Here is a 26,004-nt window from a genome sequence, read left to right as displayed (position 1 = left end):
GTCGTCGCAGTAAACTTGGTTAAGTCTTTTTTATTATGGAGAGAAATTAGATTTTTTAAGAAACTTTTTACGACGACATTGTTAATGCAAAATAGAAAGTCAATTTTTTTATATACTTTGCCAAAACTAATACTAATAAACTTTAAAAAATAAAATTCAAATGTAGTATTTGGTATAAAAAAAAAAAGTCATGAAAGTTGATTTTTGTCCTTTTTTATTTATTTAGCAACGATAATATGTCTGTCACAGAAAACTTCGCATAAGGTTAATTTTCTTGTGTGATTATATATATAATACTCCCTCCGTTCTATTACAAGTGTCTCACTTATTTTTTGCACACAAGTTTAGGAAATCCCACTAACTCCCTTCCCCACTAATCAGAAATATTCTCTCTCCAGAATAACTCTTCTCATTGGTTGAAATACAAAGTGGACACTTGAAATGGGACATTCCAAAATAGAAACGTGGACACTTGTGGCGGGACGGAGGAAGTAACACATAAAAATCTGTAAAATTAATTTTTTTCCACAATTCTGTAATTTTTTTTATTCTTGTTTGTTTACTTTTTGATATTTTTGTTATTTTCCTATGTATGTATGTCTAACAATGTTCTCTGTATATCATCATCATCATTATGTTCATACTCGAGTATTCCCTCGGGCCTCGGTTTAATCGACAAGTTTCAGTAAACAATCATCCTAGTCGTATTTGTATTTTGCAACTTTTGTGCATATGGAGCAAAATTTGATTAGTTTCAAGACTTAAGGGGGGTTAAACTGCACAATTAGCATATACTAGAGATAACGTACCTACTAGTAGTAATTTTAGTTTATCATATAAAATGGGTACACAATCAATTTTTATTCATACACAATAAAATATGCTTTGAATTATTATACTGTACAACATAATAAAGTATGTTTGGTTGTGTATGGATAAAAATTGTTTGTCAGAATCAGTTCCGAAAATTTTTATACTTAAAACGAGGTGATAAAATGTCCTTAGCTCTAACAAATATTATAAGCATTTTAAAGAAAAAAAACTCTTTGAACTTGTTAGAATGTTAGTGGATTTTTTTTTTTTTTTTTTTTTTTTTTTTGAGGCAATTGATTATTATTTTTGGGTCTATTGTGTTTCGCTTTTGCTACTCCCGTTGTATTTCTCTAATTCACATATTTCTCAAATCTCCGACTATATCTTTATATATAAAAAATTGGACACCTGAAAACCTTGTGGCCCGAATAGTCGATCACCTTGTTTTCCGTTCGGACCTCCCCCATAAGTTGTGTTACTTGTGTACTAGATAAAACGAAGTATAAATGTTGAGGGAGTTACATAAAACGAAGTATAAATGTTGGAGGGAGTTACACTGATTTATATGAATATGAAAAATATCGTATATATGCAAATTGATCGAACATGTATTTGTATTTGTCACAACTCACAAGGACTAAATACATGTCTGATTGAAATTAATTAAAGTGTAAGAACTTAATAGTTTTAACTCTTCGATCCGATTACCGTAAATAATACTAATCGAGATGGCGATCTGGATATAGTTGTTAAATAAGTCCACCATCGTCTCGTGTACTAGATTAATGACCAATGGTTTCCACTTTCCATAGGTTTTATGTTCTAGAAACATGCCTGTAACCATAAGTAATTAATTGTGACTTGAAAACTATTGTTGTTCGAGTATCATGCCACCGTGTGTTTAGTGAGGATTAGGGTTTTGTATTTATAGTGAAAAACCTTAACCGAGGATATCTTAATTTGGCCCGAGATCCTCTATAACTATTTTCCTTAATCATCGATCATTTAAGTAGGAATGGATTGACACCACTTTAAGATAAGATCGTTTCTAATATAAACTAGTGAAATGACCCGTGAAATCACGGGTTTGTTTAAACGGAACAATTTAATGATATATTTTAGGTATTAATTGATTGTAAATGCTAGTCATTTAGTTTAATGACCCGTGAAACCACGAATTCCTATTAAGAAACTTGTCGTTACTTTTACAAATAAACATGAAAAGAAGATTGATTAAATAATAATTATATAAACATAGTATTATCATTAAACTTTATAAAAATGTAGTATTAGCGCCAAGAAATTTCAAACCTGGATTACATTATATTGCTTCTTTCATAATTATATACAGTTAGATAATAGCCCATTTCATTAGCTCGATCTTTATAAAACACTCCATGATAAGTACATAGACTTGACCCAACTTATAGGTTCACCAGCCCATTTGGGTCACTTTCATTGCATACTTCCATTTAGGTCAATTTTGATTGCAAATTCTATATGGTTCTCAGCTTCACTAAAAGCCTTGAAGGCCGGTAGAGTATTCACCACTTGTCTTCCCTAAGCTATATGCTTTGGAAACTGCAGTTGTTAGTGATATGAAAATTGATGCTACAAACTCAAGTCTCCTTAAGGAAAAAAATACTATATAAAACATTTAAGAAAATACAAAAGGCAACATTAAACCACAAAAGACAATACTAATACTAATATACACCATAGTAGCGTGTGAATATGAGTAGTAATGGCTTATAACATTACACCAGTTAATTCCATATAAAAAGAAGTCATACAACATAAAAGTATAAGAGTAAGAAAGAATCATACTTCTTACGTATTCCTGATTAATTTATGTTCTTTCCATGAAATATTTACCTTTACTCCTACAACGAATCAAACCTTTGACTAAAAAAACAATCATGACATTAGAGGTGACAATTTTGACACACTTACTTATGAATGGGTTCAAATTACCAAACGACCCCTTCTTTTAACTTATGTTCAAACCTCAAAGACCCTTTTGTTACCATAACCAAAACAATATTGACAAATATATGAAGTCGTGATATCAGTATCAAATAAAGACAATGATCCACAAAAAATGGAACTCTCACATAAGCTTATAATTGTTGTCATGCATTTATATTATCTATAGCAAATAATGAACTTTGATCTCAATCACATGAACTCGGGAAGATATTTACCTGAATGGAAGAAGGTTGGCGTCACTTTTATCTCCTCTGTAACAGTACTTGTGAATTTGACAAGCATCCATAATGATGATATAAAGACGTTCAATACATGAAAATGTTATATTAAAAACTGCACAAACTAACTCTTATAAAAAGTTGACATGGACACCATATATATGGGCCTTGTCACACAATATAATACATGTGAATAAAGGTTAAGCACGCATTAACAATAATCGAGCTAAATATTGGTATGCAATAACCATACCAATAACAGTAGGAATAACATGCATAATGTAGATTTGAACACAAAATATTATCACTATGTAATATGATCTTGTATATTGAAAAAAGCACAATACTAAAGGGTCAATACTAACAAAACGATACAGATTATTAGTAATTTAATACGACCATAAAACTAAACAAATGATTAAGAGGTTATACCTTTGCAAAAATGAATCGGAAGTGGGGGATGTGTCTCGTAGATATATCACCTGGAGAATAAATAAGTAGGTCAAATGAAACACTAACAGAGAATAGCGCACGCAATATAGGAATGCCAAAAATCTAAAAACTCACATGGCTACAAAAATAATTAGAAAAAAACTAACATGGGTCAAGATTTATATATTCAAAACTAAATTAAAAGTAGCATGCTAGTCTATTTTTTTACAAAAAGTTGAAGAATAAATTGAATTCACAGACTGGGATAATGTGTTCTTATCTTCATCCCCATGCTTTAAAGAACCAACTTCAGTCTTTTTAACATATCCCCTTGCCCTTCATCTCCATGCTTTAAAAAATATTAGAGTTTATTAGCATGATTAAATTTTTCCAAGCCTACTTGGAAAATTCCTAAGCAATATGCACCATGTCTAAAAGCACACAGAAACACACACATCTGAACAGTTTTTATATATGTACAAAAGCACACAATTTGGGCTAGTTGTTTTGTTTAGCTAAATTTTGAAAGCGTTATACATCTAACGACATTAAAGTAAGTCATACATACATGACGGAGACCTTTTAGACCTGCTTGTGAACTTGAAACCAGGAACCCTATCGATGAAATGTATGGGTCTTGCCATGAATATCTGGGTCTTGCCGTAAATCTGTCCAATTTAATCTGTTTCTTGCCAAGGGTCCTTGTATAAATCGAAAATCTATTTTTTTTTTTTAATAAAATGGAGATGATGGTTAAAGAAGATCAGTCCAAACCTGCATAAATCTAAAAGCGGAAAAGAAAAAGAATTACTCAAACAAAATTTTTTTATAAGAGACACAAAAGTTATTTTTTGTTTACAATCTAAAAAGAAGCTAAAAACGAAATCTAACCTCATATTGAAAAATCCATCTTACTACCTATAGGACCCAAAAGAATCGATCGAAAGGAAAATTCAACATGCCAGATACATCCTATCTGTAATTTTCTTGCAGTAAAACAATCACAATTGAATATGAAGAAATAAGAGTCAACAAAACTAAAATAGAGAGTAATTAATGGTCCAACAATAAATCGAAGACAAAGAAGTTAGTATATAAACTAAACATAATGAAAAATTCAACTTCAACTGAATAGATCAATTAAACCAAGCAAACCACAAGTTCAGTCGAAGAAACCCTAAGTTTAGTTTTCAGATGACCTGTTCTATGCATCTGTAAATACAGAAACGATAAAGATGAGATTTTGAAATTTTAGTGACAAACACCCAATTACATATTTATGATTAATACTTTTAGAACAAAATTGAATCACAACAGATCTATTGATACAAATGATAGATATAATATATACCTCAACAATCCAAATAAAGGAATCAAGCTCCTATTCTGATCGTTCTTTGCTCATCTCACGAAATCATCAAACCCTAGAATAAGAAACTAACAGATGGGAGATGATTAAGATCGAGAAGAGGGAGATGAAGAGCAGCGATGCATCCTTGTACCTGGAACAAATCGTCTCGTTGAGTTTGAATTGATTCGTCTGGCATAGGGATAAGCGATGAAGTAAACAGGCGATTTTTGGAAGAAGCAAGAGGCGTGCAAGATATAGAAATATTTAATAAATTCTTAATTAGGTAAATTAAAAAAATAAAAATTGTATTATGACATCAAGGATACTTGAAAATTTTTCTTTTTAATTTTGATTTATTTTATTTTTAAGCTTAAAATAGTGTTATTTATGACATCATCATTTTAGCAATATAATAGAATTTATAGATTATCGTGTTTACGCACACCATGCAAAGATGCGTCTCGAGCCTTATCAAATGCTAATATAAATTAGCATCATACTTAATGAGTAAGCGTGCGCACACACGTGATACGCAAAAGCACTTTATCGCGGATGTACGCGTATCATTATTAGATATAATTTTTAATTTTTAATTTATTGTAAGCGGTGGAGATTAATCATCATTATTTTAATTATTATTATAAGGACAAATTACATATTAGTAACCGAAATTAGAATAAACTAGAATAAGGACAGGCCCGCTTCACTGAGTCAAAGTGAGTTGCTACTGCCAGGATGATTATCGCTATAAAAAATTATATGTTCCTCGTTAAAATATCTCATACCGTGATTAACAAAATAAATAAAAATTAACAAAAAAAAGGCTCAGTCAAACCTAACAAATGCGCATAATATTTATTTTCAGAATTTAACAAATAAAATACACAAAATTGATTTGTTTAAATTATTTGTACAAAAGAAAAATTGATAAACAAAAGTAGATATGTAACACCCCATTTTTCAGTTACATGTTATTTTGGACGTCATTTGAGCTACAAGGTATGTAACCATATATTTTGACCCCAAATAAAGTTTGAGTTAATGTTTTAGAACCTTACCATTGGAAAGTATACCTTATTACATTTCCAACAATATTTGATTCATAAAAAATGGAGTTACTGTCTGAAAGTTACGACCAAAACAAGTTTCACAAATATGCTGAAATGGGGGACATTGCGGGCGCGAGATTTGTAGTGACCCGAACTTTTCCATGTTTATATATATATTAAATGAAATTGATATTTATATGATTAAGTGTTTCCAATATGTTAAGCAATCAAACTTGTTAAGACTTGATTAATTGAAATAGGTTTTATATACACAATTGACCACCCAAGTTGACCGGTGATTCACGAACGTTAAAACTTGTAAAAACTATATGATGTCATATATATGGATATATATATATATAGTTAACATGGTATTATGATAAGTAAACATATCATTAAGTATATTAACAATTAACTACATATGTAAAAACAAGACTACTAACTTAATGATTTCGAAACGAGACATATATGTAATGATTATCGTTGTAACGACATTTAATTGTATATATATCATATTAAGATATATTAATATATCATAATATCATGATAATGTAATAATTTAACATCTCATTTGATATAATAAACAATGGGTTAAGAACACTTAACAGGATCGTTAACCTAAAGGCTTCAAAACAACATTTACATGTAAAGTCTAACGATGACTTAACGACTCAGTTAAAATGTATATACATGTAGTGTTTTAATATGTATTTATACACTTTTGAAAGACTTCAAGACACTTATCAAAATACTTCTACTTAACAAAAATGCTTACAATTACATCCTCGTTCAGTTTCATCAACAATTCTACTCGTATGCACCCGTATTCGTACTCGTACAATACACAGCTTTTAGATGTATGTACTATTGGTATATACACTCCAATGATCAGCTCTTAGCAGCCCATGTGAGTCACCTAACACATGTGGGAACCATCATTTGGCAACTATCATGAAATATCTCATAAAATTACAAAAATATTAGTAATCATTCATGACTTATTTACATGTAAACAAAATTACACATCGTTTATATCTAATCCATATACCAACGACCAAAAACACCTACAAACACTTTCATTCATCAATTTTATTCATCAAATTGATCTCTCTCAAGTTCTATCTTCAAGTTCTAAGTGTTCTTCATAAATTCTATAAGTTCTAGTTTCATAAAATCAAGAATACTTCCAAGTTTGCTAGCTTACTTCCAATCTTGTAAAGTGATCATCCAACCTCAAAAAATCTTTCTTATTTACAGTAAGATATCTTTCTAATACAAGGTAATACTCATATTCAAACTTTGATTCAATTTCTATTGTTAGGAGATAACCTGCGAAAATAATCTCACACACACAATAGCCGAAAAAATAAAACACATAAAATAATAAAGACACGAGAATTATAGTGGTTCATTTTCGATGTGAAACCTACATCCACTTTGGAACTAGAGAGTATTATTAATTTGGAGGTGATAATTTACAAGTACAATGAGAGAGTATTTATAGAAAAGGATTAAGCAAAACCCTAATCTAAGTAACCCTAAAATCGGCCCAAACAAATTAGGGCTGGCCAAACCCTAACTTGGTCATCAAGTAATCTACCGATTAAAGAAGCCTACACCTCAACAATCTCCCACTTGGAGGCTTCGAATATCATCGATCTGCACTCTTGTACTTTTGTAATGCAAGACTCAACTCATCTCTTCTCTCTCTAGTTCCTGCCTTCTCTTCAATGTTCCTGAAGGCCAGTTGAAGCTATGCACAGCTTCAACTTATCCAGCGTTACTGGTTTGGTGAACATATCTGCTGGATTCTTTGAACCTGGAATGCTCTCCAGATTAAATGTTCCCTTGCTTATCCGTTCTCTGATAAAGTGATACTTCATGCCAATGTGCTTCGTCTTAGCATGATAGACTGGATTTTTTGCTAACTTGATTGCGCTCTCATTATCACAATATAAGACAAATTCTGTCTGTTTGCTTCCCAGTTCTTTCATGAATGTCTTCAACCACACTAGTTCTTTACTGGCTTCAGTCAAGGCCATGTATTCTGCTTCAGTAGTAGATAGAGCCACGCTCTTTTGAAGCCTAGACATCCAACTCACTGCTGTTCCTCCTATAGTGAATACATACTCGGTGGTGCACTTGAAGGTATTATTGCATCTACCCAGATCTGCATCAGAATAACCCCTGAGAGTAGTATCCCTGCCCTTGAAACATAACCCAACTTTGGGAGTACCCTTTAAATACCGCAGTATCCACTTCACTGCTTCCCAATGTTCTTTCCCTGGAGCTGACATAAAGCGACTAACCATCCCAACTGCATGTGCTATATCAGGTCTTGTACACACCATAGCGTACATTAAACTACCTACTGCAGATGCATAAGGAACCTTAGCCATTTCTGCTTTTTCTACTTCAGTTTTAGGAGACTGATATTTAGAAAGCTTTAGATGACTTCCCAACGGTGTATTTCTTGGCTTTGTAGACTCACCATTCATTCTGAACTTTTCAAGAACCTTCCGAATATATTTTTCTCGAGATAAAGAAACTGACCCATCTTTATTCCTGCATATACTCATACCGAGAATCTGCTTAGCTGGCCCAAGATCCTTCATTTCAAATTCTCTAGATAATTGCTTCTTCAAATTGCGTATTTCAACCATATCAGAACCTGCAATTAACATATCATCGACATAAAGAAGCAATATAATATAGGAGCTCTTGAACTTCTTCAAATAACAGCAATGATCTATAGAACTTCTCACGAATCCTGTCTTCTCCATGAAATTATCAAATTTCAAGTACCACTGTCTGGGAGCTTGTTTCAAACCATACAAGCTTCTCTTTAGATTACACACAAGACTCTCCTTTCCTTTGACACGAAACCCCTCTGGTTGAGACATGTAAATGTCTTCTTCGATGTCGCCATGCAGGAAGGCTGTTTTAACATCCAACTATTCTAAGTGTAACTTCTCGGTTGCAACCATACTTAGAACCAATCTGATAGTCGTCATCTTCACTACTGGAGAAAAGATTTCAGAATAGTCGACTCCTTTCTTTTGTTGAAATCCTTTGACAACTAATCTTAATTTGTATCGTTTAGAACCATCCCCTTCATCCTTGACTCTGAAAACCCATTTATTCTGTAAAACCCTTTTTCCTGGTGGTAACTTGGTCAACTTCCAAGTTTGATTTTTCAATAAAGATTCCATCTCGCTTTTCATAGCCTGCTCCCACTGGAACGAATCTTTCACCTTCATTGCCTCAGAATAACTTTCTGGTTCCCCATTTTCTGTCAAAAGAAGATAGTTTACTATTGGACTAAACCTAACTGGTTGTCTCGTGACTCGTGTAGATCTCCTGACCCAATTAGACTGGTCAGATTGTGGTGGGGACTGTAGGGTCTGCTCATCATCAGACTCTGAGCTCCCACTATCTGAAGTCTGCTCGTGATCAGACTCAGAGCTTTCACTGTTAGGAACTCCCACTGGAACTTCAGTTTCATCCTCTGGAGTTTCCCTTTCATCTTCTCTAGTTATCTCTGTATCAACCTCAAATTCAACTGATTCTTTTTCTTTTGGTGTTGAGTTGAAATCCTTGTACAATTCTGCTTCATTGAAGGTGGCATGTTTACTTCTGATAACATGTTTTCCCTTGTTATCCCATAACCTGTAACCCATGTCGTCTCCCCCATAACCAATTAACACGTACTTCTTTGCTTTTACATCAAGTTTGTCACCATCTTTATTAATATCATATGCACTGCACCCAAAGATTTTTAGATGCTCATAACTGATTGCTTTACCTCTCCATTCTTCTTCGGGTATTTTGAAATCAAGCGGAGTTGATGGAGAACGGTTGATCAAATAAGCGGCAGTGCTTACTGCATCAGCCCATAGAGTCTTTGGTAGCCCACAATTAAGTCTCATGCTACGTGCTCTCTCATTTAAAGTACGATTCATTCTTTCTGCAACTCCGTTTTGTTGTGGAGTACCTGGAACCGTCTTGATCATCCGAATGCCATGATCAGCACAATAGTTAATGAATTTGGTGCTGATGTACTCTCCTCCATTATCCGACTTCAAGCATTTTACCTTCAAATCACAAGATAATTCAACAGCAAATTTCCATTTCTTAAAAGCTTCAAATACATCAGATTTATTTTTAAGAAAGTAAACCCATACCTTGCGTGTTGAATCGTCAATGAAAGTAACATAATAGCGTGCTCCTCCCAATGAAGAAACAGGAGTAGGCCCGAACACATCTGTGTGTACTAGCTCCAACTTCTGAGCCTTTAAGGTTCTGCCTGCTTTTGCAAAGGTGACCTTCTTCTTCTTTCCTAGAACACATGACTCGTAAAAGTCCGATTCAACTCTCTTTAGACCAGGAATTTTACCATTAGACACTAGCATTTTTATTCCTTTGTCACTCATGTGACCTAAACGTTGGTGCCACTGACTGGTTAAGCTACGATCATTGGAAACTGCATTTACTTCATTAGCTGGAACTTCTGCCATATAAAGAGTGCCTCTCTTCTTACCCTTGGCTATTACTAAGTTCCCCTTTATTACTTTCCACTAACCTTCACCAAATAGCACACTATATCCTTGATCATCAAGCTGTCCAACAGAGATTAGTTTCTTCTTTAGGCCAGGAATAACTCAGACATTTTCCAAGGTCCAATTAGTACCCAAAGAGGTCTTTAACTCTAAGTCTCCAATCCCTGTAATGTCAAGACAATGATCATTAGCCAAACGAACGTTACCAAGGTTACCTGTTCGTAGATTCTTCATCAAATGTGGACTTGGGGTAGCATGAAACGATGCTCCTGAATCCATAACCCATGCATCAATTGTATTCTCAATGCAGTAAACAAGGACGTTATCATAATCATCTGTTGCAACTGCAGCATTAACTTCCTTTGGCTTTGATGATGTTACTGAAATGTCCCGTTCTTATTGACTAAAAACGTTCCATATTAATTGATTTCGTTGCGAGGTTTTGACCTCTATATGAGACGTTTTTCAAAGACTGCATTCATTTTAAAAACAAACCATAACCTTTATTTCATAGATAAAGGTTTTAAAAAGCTTTACGTAGATTATCAAATAATGATAATCTAAAATATCCTGTTTACACACGACCATTACATAATGGTTTACAATACAAATATGTTACAACAAAATAAGTTTCTTGAATGCAGTTTTTACACAATATCATACAAGCATGGACTCCAAATCTCGTCCTTATTTAAGTATGCGACAGCGGAAGCTCTTAATAATCACCTGAGAATAAACATGCTTAAAACGTCAACAAAAAATGTTGGTGAGTTATAGGTTTAACCTATATATATCAAATCATAATAATAGACCACAAGATTTCATATTTCAATACATATCCCATACATAGAGATAAAAATCATTCATATGGTGAACACCTGGTAACCGACATTAACAAGATGCATATATAAGAATATCCCCATCATTCCGGGACACCCTTCGGATATGATATAAATTTCGAAGTACTAAAGCATCCGGTACTTTGGATGGGGTTTGTTAGGCCCAATAGATCTATCTTTAGGATTCGCGTCAATTAGGGTGTCTGTTCCCTAATTCATAGATTACCAGACTTAATAAAAAGGGGCATATTCGATTTCGATAATTCAACCATAGAATGTAGTTTCACGTACTTGTGTCTATTTTGTAAATCATTTATAAAACCTGCATGTATTCTCATCCCAAAAATATTAGATTTTAAAAGTGGGACTATAACTCACTTTCACAGATTTTTACTTCGTCGGGAAGTAAGACTTGGCCACTGGTTGATTCACGAACCTATAACAATATATACATATATATCAAAGTATGTTCAAAATATATTTACAACACTTTTAATATATTTTGATGTTTTAAGTTTATTAAGTCAGCTGTCCTCGTTAGTAACCTACAACTAGTTGTCCACAGTTAGATGTACAGAAATAAATCGATAAATATTATCTTGAATCAATCCACGACCCAGTGTATACGTATCTCAGTATTGATCACAACTCAAACTATATATATTTTGGAATCAACCTCAACCCTGTATAGCTAACTCCAACATTCACATATAGAGTGTCTATGGTTGTTCCGAAATATATATAGATGTGTCGACATGATAGGTCGAAACATTGTATACGTGTCTATGGTATCTCAAGATTACATAATATACAATACAAGTTGATTAAGTTATGGTTGGAATAGATTTGTTACCAATTTTCACGTAGCTAAAATGAGAAAAATTATCCAATCTTGTTTTACCCATAACTTCTTCATTTTAAATCCGTTTTGAGTGAATCAAATTGCTATGGTTTCATATTGAACTCTATTTTATGAATCTAAACAAAAAAGTATAGGTTTATAGTCGGAAAAATAAGTTACAAGTCGTTTTTGTAAAGGTAGTCATTTCAGTCGAAAGAACGACGTCTAGATGACCATTTTAGAAAACATACTTCCACTTTGAGTTTAACCATAATTTTTGGATATAGTTTCATGTTCATAATAAAAATCATTTTCCCAGAATAACAACTTTTAAATCAAAGTTTATCATAGTTTTTAATTAACTAACCCAAAACAGCCCGCGGTGTTACTACGACGGCGTAAATCCGGTTTTACGGTGTTTTTCGTGTTTCCAGGTTTTAAATCATTAAGTTAGCATATCATATAGATATAGAACATGTGTTTAGTTGATTTTAAAAGTCAAGTTAGAAGGATTAACTTTTATTTGCGAACAAGTTTAGAATTAACTAAACTATGTTCTAGTGATTACAAGTTTAAACCTTCGAATAAGATAGCTTTATATGTATGAATCGAATGATGTTATGAACATCATTACTACCTTAAGTTCCTTGGATAAACCTACTGGAAAAGAGAAAAGTGGATCTAGCTTCAATGGATCCTTGGATGGCTCGAAGTTCTTGAAGCAGAATCATGACACGAAAACAAGTTCAAGTAAGATCATCACTTGAAATAAGATTGTTATCGTTATAGAAATTGAACCAAAGTTTGAATATGATTATTACCTTGTATTAGAATGATAACCTACTGTAAGAAACAAAGATTTCTTGAGGTTGGATGATCACCTTACAAGATTGGAAGTGAGCTAGCAAACTTGAAAGTATTCTTGATTTTATGTAACTAGAACTTTTGGAATTTATGAAGAACACTTAGAACTTGAAGATAGAACTTGAGAGAGATCAATTAGATGAAGAAAATTGAAGAATGAAAGTGTTTGTAGGTGTTTTTGGTCGTTGGTGTATGGATTAGATATAAAGGATATGTAATTTTGTTTTCATGTAAATAAGTCATGAATGATTACTCATATTTTTGTAATTTTATGAGATATTTCATGCTAGTTGCCAAATGATGGTTCCCACATGTGTTAGGTGACTCACATGGGCTGCTAAGAGCTGATCATTGGAGTGTATATACCAATAGTACATACATCTAAAAGCTGTGTATTGTACGAGTACGAATACGGGTGCATACGAGTAGAATTGTTGACGAAACTGAACGAGGATGTAATTGTAAGCATTTTTGTTAAGTAGAAGTATTTTGATAAGTGTCTTGAAGTCTTTCAAAAGTGTATGAATACATATTAAAACACTACATGTATATACATTTTAACTGAGTCGTTAAGTCATCGTTAGTCGTTACATGTAAATGTTGTTTTGAAACCTTTAGGTTAACGATCTTGTTGAATGTTTTTAACCCATTGTTTATTATAACAAATGAGATATTAAATTGTTATATTATCATGATATTATGATATATAATATATCTCAGTATGATGTATATACAGTTAAATGTCGTTACAACGATAATCGTTACATATATGTCTCGTTTCGAAATCATTAAGTTAGTAGTCTTATTTTTACATATGTATTTCATTGTTAATACACTTAATAATATATTTACTTATCATTTAACATAATTAACCAAGTGTATCAATATCTTAATATGATTCATATGTACCTAGTAAGACGTTGTTATAACGATAATCGTTATATATATCGTTTTCGAGTTTCTTAAATTAATAGTCTCATTTTTATGTATATAACTCATTGTTAAAATACCTAATGAGATACATACTTATAATAAAAACATGTTAACTATATATATAACCATATATATGTCATCGTATAGTTTTTACAAGTTTTAACGTTCGTGAATCACCGGTCAACTTGGGTGGTCAATTGTCTATATGAAACATATTTCAATTAATCAAGTCTTAACAAGTTTGATTGCTTAACATGTTGGAAACATTTAATCATGTAAATATCAATCTCAATTAATATATATAAACATGGAAAAGTTCGGGTCACTACAGTACCTACCCGTTAAATAAATTTCGTCCCGAAATTTTAAGCTGTTGAAGGTGTTGACGAATCTTCTGGAAATAGATGCGGGTATTTCTTCTTCATCTGATCTTCACGCTCCCAGGTGAACTCGGGTCCTCTACGAACATTCCATCGAACCTTAACAATTGGTATCTTGTTTTGCTTAAGTCTTTTAACCTCACGATCCATTATTTCGACGGGTTCTTCGATGAATTGAAGTTTTTCGTTGATTTGGATTTCATCTAACGGAATAGTGAGATCTTCTTTAGCAAAACATTTCTTCAAATTCGAGACGTGAAAAGTGTTATGTACAGCCGCGAGTTGTTGAGGTAACTCAAGTCTGTAAGCTACTGGTCCGACACGATCAATAATCTTGAATGGTCCAATATACCTTGGATTTAATTTCCCTCGTTTACCAAATCGAACAACGCCTTTCCAAGGTGCAACTTTAAGCATGACCATCTCTCCAATTTCAAATTCTATATCTTTTCTTTTAATGTCAGCGTAGCTCTTTTGTCGACTTTGGGCGGTTTTCAACCGTTGTTGAATTTGGATGATCTTCTCGGTAGTTTCTTGTATAATCTCCGGACCCGTAATCTGTCTATCCCCCACTTCACTCCAACAAATCGGAGACCTGCACTTTCTACCATAAAGTGCTTCAAATGGCGCCATCTCAATGCTTGAATGGTAGCTGTTGTTGTAGGAAAATTCTGCTAACGGTAGATGTCGATCCCAACTGTTTCCGAAATCAATAACACATGCTCGTAGCATGTCTTCAAGCGTTTGTATTGTCCTTTCGCTCTGCCCATCAGTTTGTGGATGATAGGCAGTACTCATGTCTAGACGAGTTCCTAATGCTTGCTGTAATGTCTGCCAGAATCTTGAAATAAATCTGCCATCCCTATCAGAGATAATAGAGATTGGTATTCCATGTCTGGAGACGACTTCCTTCAAATACAGTCGTGCTAACTTCTCCATCTTGTCATCTTCTCTTATTGGCAGGAAGTGTGCTGATTTGGTGAGACGATCAACTATTACCCAAATAGTATCAAAACCACTTGCAGTCCTTGGCAATTTAGTGATGAAATCCATGGTAATGTTTTCCCATTTCCATTCCGGGATTTCGGGTTGTTGAAGTAGACCTGATGGTTTTTGATGCTCAGCTTTGACCTTAGAACACGTCAAACATTCTCCTACGTATTTAGCAACATCGGCTTTCATACCCGGCCACCAAAAATGTTTCTTGAGATCCTTGTACATCTTCCCCGTTCCAGGATGTATTGAGTATCTGGTTTTATGAGCTTCTCTAAGTACCATTTCTCTCATATCTCCAAATTTTGGTACCCAAATCCTTTCAGCCCTATACCGGGTTCCGTCTTCCCGAATATTAAGATGCTTCTCCGATCCTTTGGGTATTTCATCCTTTAAATTTCCCTCTTTTAAAACTCCTTGTTGCGCCTCCTTTATTTGAGTAGTAAGGTTATTATGAATCATTATATTCATAGATTTTACTCGAATGGGTTCTCTGTCCTTCCTGCTCAAGGCATCGGCTACCACATTTGCCTTCCCCGGGTGGTAACGAATCTCAAAGTCGTAATCATTCAATAATTCAATCCACCTACGCTGCCTCATATTCAGTTGTTTCTGATTAAATATGTGTTGAAGACTTTTGTGGTCGGTATATATAATACTTTTGACCCCATATAAGTAGTGCCTCCAAGTCTTTAATGCAAAAACAACCGCGCCTAATTCCAAATCATGCGTCGTATAATTTTGTTCGTGAATCTTCAATTGTCTAGACGCATAAGCAATCACCTTCGTTCGTTGCATTAATACACAACCGAGACCTTGCTTTGATGCATCACAATAAATCACAAAATCATCATTCCCTTCAGGCAATGACAATATAGGTGCCGTAGTTAGCTTTTTCTTCAATAACTGAAACGCTTTCTCTTGTTCATCATTCCATTCAAATTTCTTCCCTTTATGCGTTAATGCAGTCAAGGGTTTTGCTATTCTGGAGAAGTCTTGGATGAACCTTCTGTAGTAACCAGCTAGTCCTAAAAATTGGCGTATGTGTTTCGGAGTTTTTGGGGTTTCCCACTTTTCAACAGTTTCTATCTTTGCCGGATCCACCTTAATACCTTCTTTGTTCACTATGTGACCGAGGAATTGAACTTCTTCCAACCAAAATGCACACTTTGAAAACTTAGCGTACAATTCTTCCTTCCTCAATACTTCTAACACCTTTCTCAAATGTTCACCGTGTTCTTGGTCATTCTTTGAGTAAATAAGTATGTCATCAATGAAAACAATGACAAACTTGTCAAGGTATGGTCCACACACTCGGTTCATAAGGTCCATGAACACAGCTGGTGCATTAGTTAAACCAAACGGCATGACCATAAACTCGTAATGACCGTAACGTGTTCTGAAAGCAGTCTTTGGAATATCATCTTCTTTCACCCGCATTTGATGATACCCGGAACGTAAGTCAATCTTTGAATAAACAGTCGAGCCTTGTAGTTGATCAAATAAGTCATCGATTCTCGGTAGTGGGTAGCGGTTCTTGATGGTAAGTTTGTTCAACTCTCGGTAGTCGATACACAACCTGAATGTACCATCTTTCTTCTTGACAAACAAAACAGGAGCTCCCCACGGTGATGTGCTTGGTCGAATGAAACCACGCTCTAAAAGTTCTTGTAATTGGCTTTGTAGTTCTTTCATCTCGCTGGGTGCGAGTCTGTAAGGAGCACGAGCTATTGGTGCAGCTCCTGGTACAAGATCTATTTGAAATTCAACGGATCGATGTGGGGGTAATCCCGGTAATTCTTTCGGAAATACATCAGGAAATTCTTTTGCGACGGGAACATCATTGATGCTCTTTTCTTCAGTTTGTACTTTCTCGACGTGTGCTAGAACAGCATAGCAACCTTTTCTTATTAGTTTTTGTGCTTTCAAATTACTAATAAGATGTAGCTTCGTGTTGCCCTTTTCTCCGTACACCATTAAGGGTTTTCCTTTTTCTCGTATAATGCGAATTGCATTTTTGTAACAAACGATCTCTGCTTTCACCTCTTTCAACCAGTCCATACCGATTATCACATCAAAACTCCCTAACTCTACTGGTATCAAATCAATCTTAAATGTTTCGCTAACCAGTTTAATTTCTCGATTCCGACATATATTATCTGCTGAAATTAATTTACCATTTGCTAATTCGAGTAAAAATTTACTATCCAAAGGCGTCAATGGACAACTTAATTTAGCACAAAAATCTCTACTCATATAGCTTCTATCCGCACCCGAATCAAATAAAACGTAAGCAGATTTATTGTCAATAAGAAACGTACCCGTAACAAGCTCCGGGTCTTCCTGTGCCTCTGCCGCATTAATATTGAAAACTCTTCCACGGCCTTGTCCATTCGTGTTCTCCTGGTTCGGGCAATTTCTAATAATGTGGCCCGGTTTTCCACATTTATAACAAACTACATTGGCATAACTTGCTCCGACACTACTTGCTCCGCCATTACTCGTTCCGACACCATTTGTTCCTTTCGTTCTATTAACCCCTGGTCCGTAGACCTCACACTTCGCCGCGCTATGACCATTTCTTTTACACTTGTTGCAAAATTTGGTGCAGAACCCCGAGTGATTCTTTTCACACCTTTGGCATAGCTGCTTCTGATTGTTGTTGTTGTTGCGGTTATTGTTGTTGTTGGGATGATTGTTGTAGTTGATGTTGTTGTTGTTGTTGTTGTTGTTGGGCCGTTTGTTGTAGTTGCGATTGATGTTGCGATTGTTGGGATAATTGTTGCGATTATTGTTGTAATTGCTGTTGTTGTTGTATTGGTGATTCTTATCACCGTTTTCCTCCCACTTTCTTTTGACTTGCTTCACATTGGCCTCTTCAGCAGTCTGTTCTTTAATTCTTTCTTCAATTTGGTTCACGAGTTTGTGAGCCATTCTACATGCCTGTTGTATGGAGGCGGGCTCGTGTGAACTTATATCTTCTTGGATTCTTTCCGGTAATCCTTTCACAAACGCGTCGATCTTCTCTTCCTCATCTTCGAATGCTCCCGGACACAATAGGCACAATTCTGTGAATCGTCTTTCGTACGTGGTAATATCAAATCCTTGGGTTCGTAACCCTCTAAGTTCTGTCTTGAGCTTATTGACCTCGGTTCTGGGACGGTACTTCTCGTTCATCAAGTGCTTGAATGCTGACCACGGTAGTGCGTACGCATCATCTTGTCCCACTTGCTCTAGATAGGTATTCCACCATGTTAACGCAGAACCTGTGAAGGTATGCGTAGCGTACTTTACTTTGTCCTCTTCAGTACACTTACTTATGGCAAACACCGATTCGACCTTCTCGGTCCACCGTTTCAATCCGATCGGTCCTTCGGTTCCATCAAATTCCAAAGGTTTGCAGGCAGTGAATTCTTTGTAGGTGCATCCTACACGATTTCCTGTACTGCTAGATCCAAGGTTATTGTTGGTATGTAGCGCAGCCTGTACTGCGGCTATGTTTGAAGCTAGAAAAGTACAGAATTCCTCTTCATTCATATTCACGGTGTGTCGAGTAGTCGGTGCCATTTCCTTCAAAATAGTTAAATGGAACAAGTTAATCATACAGAATATTAAGAGTAGTTAATAGTATTTCGTAGCATAATATGAACTCATCTATAAAAGCTTTTTCTTCATATTAGCGTTTTATAAGTTTAAATTCGGGTAGTACCTACCCGTTAAGTTCATACTTAGTAGCTAATATACAATTCAACTACTACAATTCTATATGAAAAACTGATTATAATAATATTTCGCGTTCAAACTTTTATTCAATATTTTACAAACTTACAATACCGTTTATTTTACATAAAGCATGAAATATAGCACACAATAACTTTGACACAAGATAGTTGTGAAGATAATTCTAGCTAGTACACAAGTCGTTCAGCAAAGGCAATAAAGACACGTAATTCATACGTCCAGAAACAAGTCATGCATTCTGGTTTTACTAGGACTACTTCCCATCCTTGGTCTTGTGCAACATAACCGTTATGGCCGTTGATAAGACAGCGTGTTGTAGCGTCGTCAAAGGGACGAGGGTTACGTAATGTCCAACAGTCCCGTAATAATCTAAAAACCTCATTTCTTACCCCAATTACCGACTCCGTCACTTGTGGAAACGTTTTGTTTAATAGTTGTAGCCCGATGTTCTTGTTCTCACTTTGGTGAGAAGCGAACATTACTAATCCGTAAGCATAACATGCTTCTTTATGTTGCATGTTAGCCGCTTTTTCTAAATCACGAAGTCCAATATTCGGATATATTGAGTCAAAATAATTTCTTAACCCGTTGCGTAAAATAGCATTTGGGTTCCCCGCAATATATGCGTCAAAGTAAACACATCGTAACTTATGGGTTTCCCAATGTGATATCCCCCATCTTTCAAACGAAAGTCTCTCATAAACCAAGACATTCTTGGAACGTTCTTCGAATGTCTTACAAACTGATCTCGCCTTAAATAGTTGTGCCGAGGAATTCTGGCCGACTCTAGACAAGATTTCATCAATCATGTCTCCGGGTAGGTCTCTTAAAATATTGGGTTGTCTATCCATTTTGTGTTTTTAAACTGTAAAATAGACAAGAGTTAGATTCATAAAAAAAAATACTTATTAATACAAGCAATTTTTACATATATCATAAAGCATACGAACACTATATTACATATATTACACCACACGAATACAACTATCTTATTCCGACTCGCTCGTTTCTTCTTCTTCGGTTTTGGTTCGTTTTGCCAAGTTTCTAGGGATATATGATGTTCCCCTAATACGAGCCGTCGTGATCCACATTGGTTTAGAAAAACCTGGTGGTTTAGAGGTTCCCGGGTCATTGTTACAACTTAAGGACTTCGGGGGTTGACGATACATATAAAGTTCATCGGGGTTGGAATTAGATTTCTCTATTTTTATGCCCTTTCCCTTATTATTTTCTTTTGCCTTTTTAAATTCAGTTGGGGTAATTTCTATAACATCATCGGAATTCTCGTCGGAATCCGATTCATCGGAGAATTGGTAATCCTCCCAATATTTTGCTTCCTTGGCGGAAACACCATTGACCATAATTAACCTTGGTCGGTTGGTTGAGGATTTTCTTTTACTTAACCGTTTTATTATTTCCCCCACCGGTTCTATTTCTTCATCCGGTTCCGATTCTTCTTCCGGTTCCGATTCTTCTTCCGGTTCCGACTCTTCTTCCGGTTCCTCTTCGGGAACTTGTGAATCAGTCCACGAATCATTCCAATTTACATTTGACTCTTCATTATTATTAGGTGAGTCAATGGGACTTGTTCTAGAGGTAGACATCTATCACATAATATCAAACGCGTTAAGAGATTAATATATCACATAATATTCACATGTTAAAAATATATAGTTTCCAACAAAATTTGTTAAGCAATCATTTTTCAAGTAAACACGGTCGAAGTCCAGACTCACTAATGCATCCTAACAAACTCGATAAGACACACTAATGCAAAATTCTGGTTCTCTAAGACCAACGCTCGGATACCAACTGAAATGTCCCGTTCTTATTGACTAAAAACGTTCCATATTAATTGATTTCGTTGCGAGGTTTTGACCTCTATATGAGACGTTTTTCAAAGACTGCATTCATTTTAAAAACAAACCATAACCTTTATTTCATAGATAAAGGTTTTAAAAAGCTTTACGTAGATTATCAAATAATGATAATCTAAAATATCCTGTTTACACACGACCATTACATAATGGTTTACAATACAAATATGTTACAACAAAATAAGTTTCTTGAATGCAGTTTTTACACAATATCATACAAGCATGGACTCCAAATCTCGTCCTTATTTAAGTATGCGACAGCGGAAGCTCTTAATAATCACCTGAGAATAAACATGCTTAAAACGTCAACAAAAAATGTTGGTGAGTTATAGGTTTAACCTATATATATCAAATCATAATAATAGACCACAAGATTTCATATTTCAATACATATCCCATACATAGAGATAAAAATCATTCATATGGTGAACACCTGGTAACCGACATTAACAAGATGCATATATAAGAATATCCCCATCATTCCGGGACACCCTTCGGATATGATATAAATTTCGAAGTACTAAAGCATCCGGTACTTTGGATGGGGTTTGTTAGGCCCAATAGATCTATCTTTAGGATTCGCGTCAATTAGGGTGTCTGTTCCCTAATTCATAGATTACCAGACTTAATAAAAAGGGGCATATTCGATTTCGATAATTCAACCATAGAATGTAGTTTCACGTACTTGTGTCTATTTTGTAAATCATTTATAAAACCTGCATGTATTCTCATCCCAAAAATATTAGATTTTAAAAGTGGGACTATAACTCACTTTCACAGATTTTTACTTCGTCGGGAAGTAAGACTTGGCCACTGGTTGATTCACGAACCTATAACAATATATACATATATATCAAAGTATGTTCAAAATATATTTACAACACTTTTAATATATTTTGATGTTTTAAGTTTATTAAGTCAGCTGTCCTCGTTAGTAACCTACAACTAGTTGTCCACAGTTAGATGTACAGAAATAAATCGATAAATATTATCTTGAATCAATCCACGACCCAGTGTATACGTATCTCAGTATTGATCACAACTCAAACTATATATATTTTGGAATCAACCTCAACCCTGTATAGCTAACTCCAACATTCACATATAGAGTGTCTATGGTTGTTCCGAAATATATATAGATGTGTCGACATGATAGGTCGAAACATTGTATACGTGTCTATGGTATCTCAAGATTACATAATATACAATACAAGTTGATTAAGTTATGGTTGGAATAGATTTGTTACCAATTTTCACGTAGCTAAAATGAGAAAAATTATCCAATCTTGTTTTACCCATAACTTCTTCATTTTAAATCCGTTTTGAGTGAATCAAATTGCTATGGTTTCATATTGAACTCTATTTTATGAATCTAAACAAAAAAGTAAAGGTTTATAGTCGGAAAAATAAGTTACAAGTCGTTTTTGTAAAGGTAGTCATTTCAGTCGAAAGAACGACGTCTAGATGACCATTTTAGAAAACATACTTCCACTTTGAGTTTAACCATAATTTTTGGATATAGTTTCATGTTCATAATAAAAATCATTTTCCCAGAATAACAAATTTTAAATCAAAGTTTATCATAGTTTTTAATTAACTAACCCAAAACAGCCCGCGGTGTTACTACGACGGCGTAAATCCGGTTTTACGGTGTTTTTCGTGTTTCCAGGTTTTAAATCATTAAGTTAGCATATCATATAGATATAGAACATGTGTTTAGTTGATTTTAAAAGTCAAGTTAGAAGGATTAACTTTTATTTGCGAACAAGTTTAGAATTAACTAAACTATGTTCTAGTGATTACAAGTTTAAACCTTCGAATAAGATAGCTTTATATGTATGAATCGAATGATGTTATGAACATCATTACTACCTTAAGTTCCTTGGATAAACCTACTGGAAAAGAGAAAAGTGGATCTAGCTTCAATGGATCCTTGGATGGCTCGAAGTTCTTGAAGCAGAATCATGACACGAAAACAAGTTCAAGTAAGATCATCACTTGAAATAAGATTGTTATAGTTATAGAAATTGAACCAAAGTTTGAATATGATTATTACCTTGTATTAGAATGATAACCTACTGTAAGAAACAAAGATTTCTTGAGGTTGGATGATCACCTTACAAGATTGGAAGTGAGCTAGCAAACTTGAAAGTATTCTTGATTTTATGTAACTAGAACTTTTGGAATTTATGAAGAACACTTAGAACTTGAAGATAGAACTTGAGAGAGATCAATTAGATGAAGAAAATTGAAGAATGAAAGTGTTTGTAGGTGTTTTTGGTCGTTGGTGTATGGATTAGATATAAAGGATATGTAATTTTGTTTTCATGTAAATAAGTCATGAATGATTACTCATATTTTTGTAATTTTATGAGATATTTCATGCTAGTTGCCAAATGATGGTTCCCACATGTGTTAGGTGACTCACATGGGCTGCTAAGAGCTGATCATTGGAGTGTATATACCAATAGTACATACATCTAAAAGCTGTGTATTGTACGAGTACGAATACGGGTGCATACGAGTAGAATTGTTGACGAAACTGAACGAGGATGTAATTGTAAGCATTTTTGTTAAGTAGAAGTATTTTGATAAGTGTCTTGAAGTCTTTCAAAAGTGTATGAATACATATTAAAACACTACATGTATATACATTTTAACTGAGTCGTTAAGTCATCGTTAGTCGTTACATGTAAATGTTGTTTTGAAACCTTTAGGTTAACGATCTTGTTGAATGTTTTTAACCCATTGTTTATTATAACAAATGAGATATTAAATTGTTATATTATCATGATATTATGATATATAATATATCTCAGTATGATGTATATACAGTTAAATGTCGTTACAACGATAATCGTTACATATATGTCTCGTTTCGAAATCATTAAGTTAGTAGTCTTATTTTTACATATGTATTTCATTGTTAATACACTTAATAATATATTTACTTATCATTTAACATAATTAACCAAGTGTATCAATATCTTAATATGATTCATATGTACCTAGTAAGACGTTGTTATAACGATAATCGTTATATATATCGTTTTCGAGTTTCTTAAATTAATAGTCTCATTTTTATGTATATAACTCATTGTTAAAATACCTAATGAGATACATACTTATAATAAAAACATGTTAACTATATATATAACCATATATATGTCATCGTATAGTTTTTACAAGTTTTAACGTTCGTGAATCACCGGTCAACTTGGGTGGTCAATTGTCTATATGAAACATATTTCAATTAATCAAGTCTTAACAAGTTTGATTGCTTAACATGTTGGAAACATTTAATCATGTAAATATCAATCTCAATTAATATATATAAACATGGAAAAGTTCGGGTCACTACAGTTACTGGCTTAGTGAACTGGTTTCTGAAGTGTCCAGTCTCCTGACAATTCCAACATTTAATATCATTCCTCGTTCTCGACACACTCCTCCTTCTTGACTTTGACCTACCCCTGGTAGTGTTACTTCTGCCGTTTCTCCTACCCCTCTCTTCTGTGCTCAACAAGTTTCCTGATGGTTCTCCTGAACTCTTTCTTCTTATATCTTCTCCAAGAATAAAATCACGAATGCTCTCAAACTTGAGCTTTGATGACTCTGTAGATCCACTGATAGCTGTGACTGATCCTGACCAGCTTTCAGGTAATGAAGATAATAATAGAAGAGCTTTGACTTCGTCATCGAACTTGATATCAACTGACAGTAACTGAGAGATAATATTGTTGAAGTTATTAACATGATTTGTTACTGAAGCGCCTTCTTTCAACCGGGTGTTTACCAACTGTCTGATCAAAAACACCTTGTTAGAAGTAGACGGCTTCTCATACATATTTGCTAAGGTCTTCATTAAACCATGTGTAGTGGTTTCGTTCACAATGTTAAAGGCAACACTTTTTGTCAGCGTGAGCCTGACAACAGCTAGGGATTTCCTGTCAAGCGTCTTCCATTCATCGTCTTTCAATTTTTATGGTTTATTCTCATTCAAAGCATCTATCAGATCCTTCTGATATAACAAGTCTTCAACCTGCATCTTCCACCACCCAAAATCTTGCCCATCAAACTTATCGATTTTAATCCTTCCTTCTTCTGCCATTGTAAAAGCTTTATTAGATCTAGTGGACAGCAGCAAAGAAAACACTCCTGTGAAACAGTAGCAGCTGTGATGACCAGAAAAAAATGGCGGCAGCCGTGATCTGCTGCAGGGGGCTTAATCGTAACAGCAGCAGCTGTTGGTGACGGCTAGGGTTTGACTTGTAAACGGCTGTAATCAGCTATGGTTCTTGAGCAGCGGCTGTTAGAACCAAAAAACATAGCAGGTCTGGATCAGCTGTTAGGGCTGCTATAATTAATGGCTAGGGTTTAACTTAGATTAAAAAAACATAGCAGCAGCAGATCGAACTGATCTGTAACAGCAGCAGTAGTAGACTCGGTCTGTAAAGCAGCAACAGACCTGATGCAATCGGATGCAATCGACTAGTGTTTAGAACCTTGGCTCTAGATACCAGTTGTTAGGAGATAACCTGCGAAAATAATCTCACACACACAATAGCCGAAAAAATAAAACATAGAAAATAATAAAGACACGAGAATTATAGTGGTTCAGTTTCGATGTGAAACCTACATCCACTTTGGAACTAGAGAGTATTATTAATTTGGAGGTGATAATTTACAAGTACAATGAGAGAGTATTTATAGAAAAAGATTAAGCAAAACCCTAATCTAAGTAACCCTAAAATCGGCCCAAACAAATTAGGGCTGGCCAAACCCTAACTTGGTCATCAAGTAATCTGCCAATTAAAGAAGCCTACACCTCAACATCTATAACTCTAACAATCTTATTTCGAGTGGAAATCTTACTTGAACTTGTTTTCGTGTCATGATTCTGCTTCAAGAACTTTCAAGCCATCTAAGGATCCTTTGAAGCTGGATATATTTTTCTCATTTCCAGTGGATTTATCCACAAAACCTGAGGTAGTAATGATATTCATAACATCATTCGATTCATATATATAAAACTACCTTATTCAAAGGTTTAAACTTGTAATCACTAGAACATAGTTTAGTTAATTCTAAACTTGTTCGCAAACAAAAGTTAATCCTTTTAACT

General features: G+C 34.4%; 1 long non-coding RNA gene across 1 annotated transcript; it reads right to left on the bottom strand.

The window, feature by feature from the left end:
- Positions 1-2,116: 2,116 nt before the first annotated feature.
- LOC139866440 (uncharacterized) lies at positions 2,117-4,335 on the bottom strand. The gene is made up of 2 exons (XR_011765457.1): positions 3,714-4,335; positions 2,117-3,502 (listed from the first exon to the last, which is right to left on the bottom strand). It is a non-coding gene; the product is annotated as an uncharacterized lncRNA (long non-coding RNA).
- Between the last annotated feature and the right edge of the window lie 21,669 nt (positions 4,336-26,004).

The sequence above is a fragment of the Rutidosis leptorrhynchoides genome, chromosome 9 (assembly GCF_046630445.1).
Source record: "Rutidosis leptorrhynchoides isolate AG116_Rl617_1_P2 chromosome 9, CSIRO_AGI_Rlap_v1, whole genome shotgun sequence".
NCBI classification, from domain to species: domain Eukaryota; kingdom Viridiplantae; phylum Streptophyta; class Magnoliopsida; order Asterales; family Asteraceae; genus Rutidosis; species Rutidosis leptorrhynchoides.
This window is presented reverse-complemented; position numbering and strand designations above follow the sequence as displayed.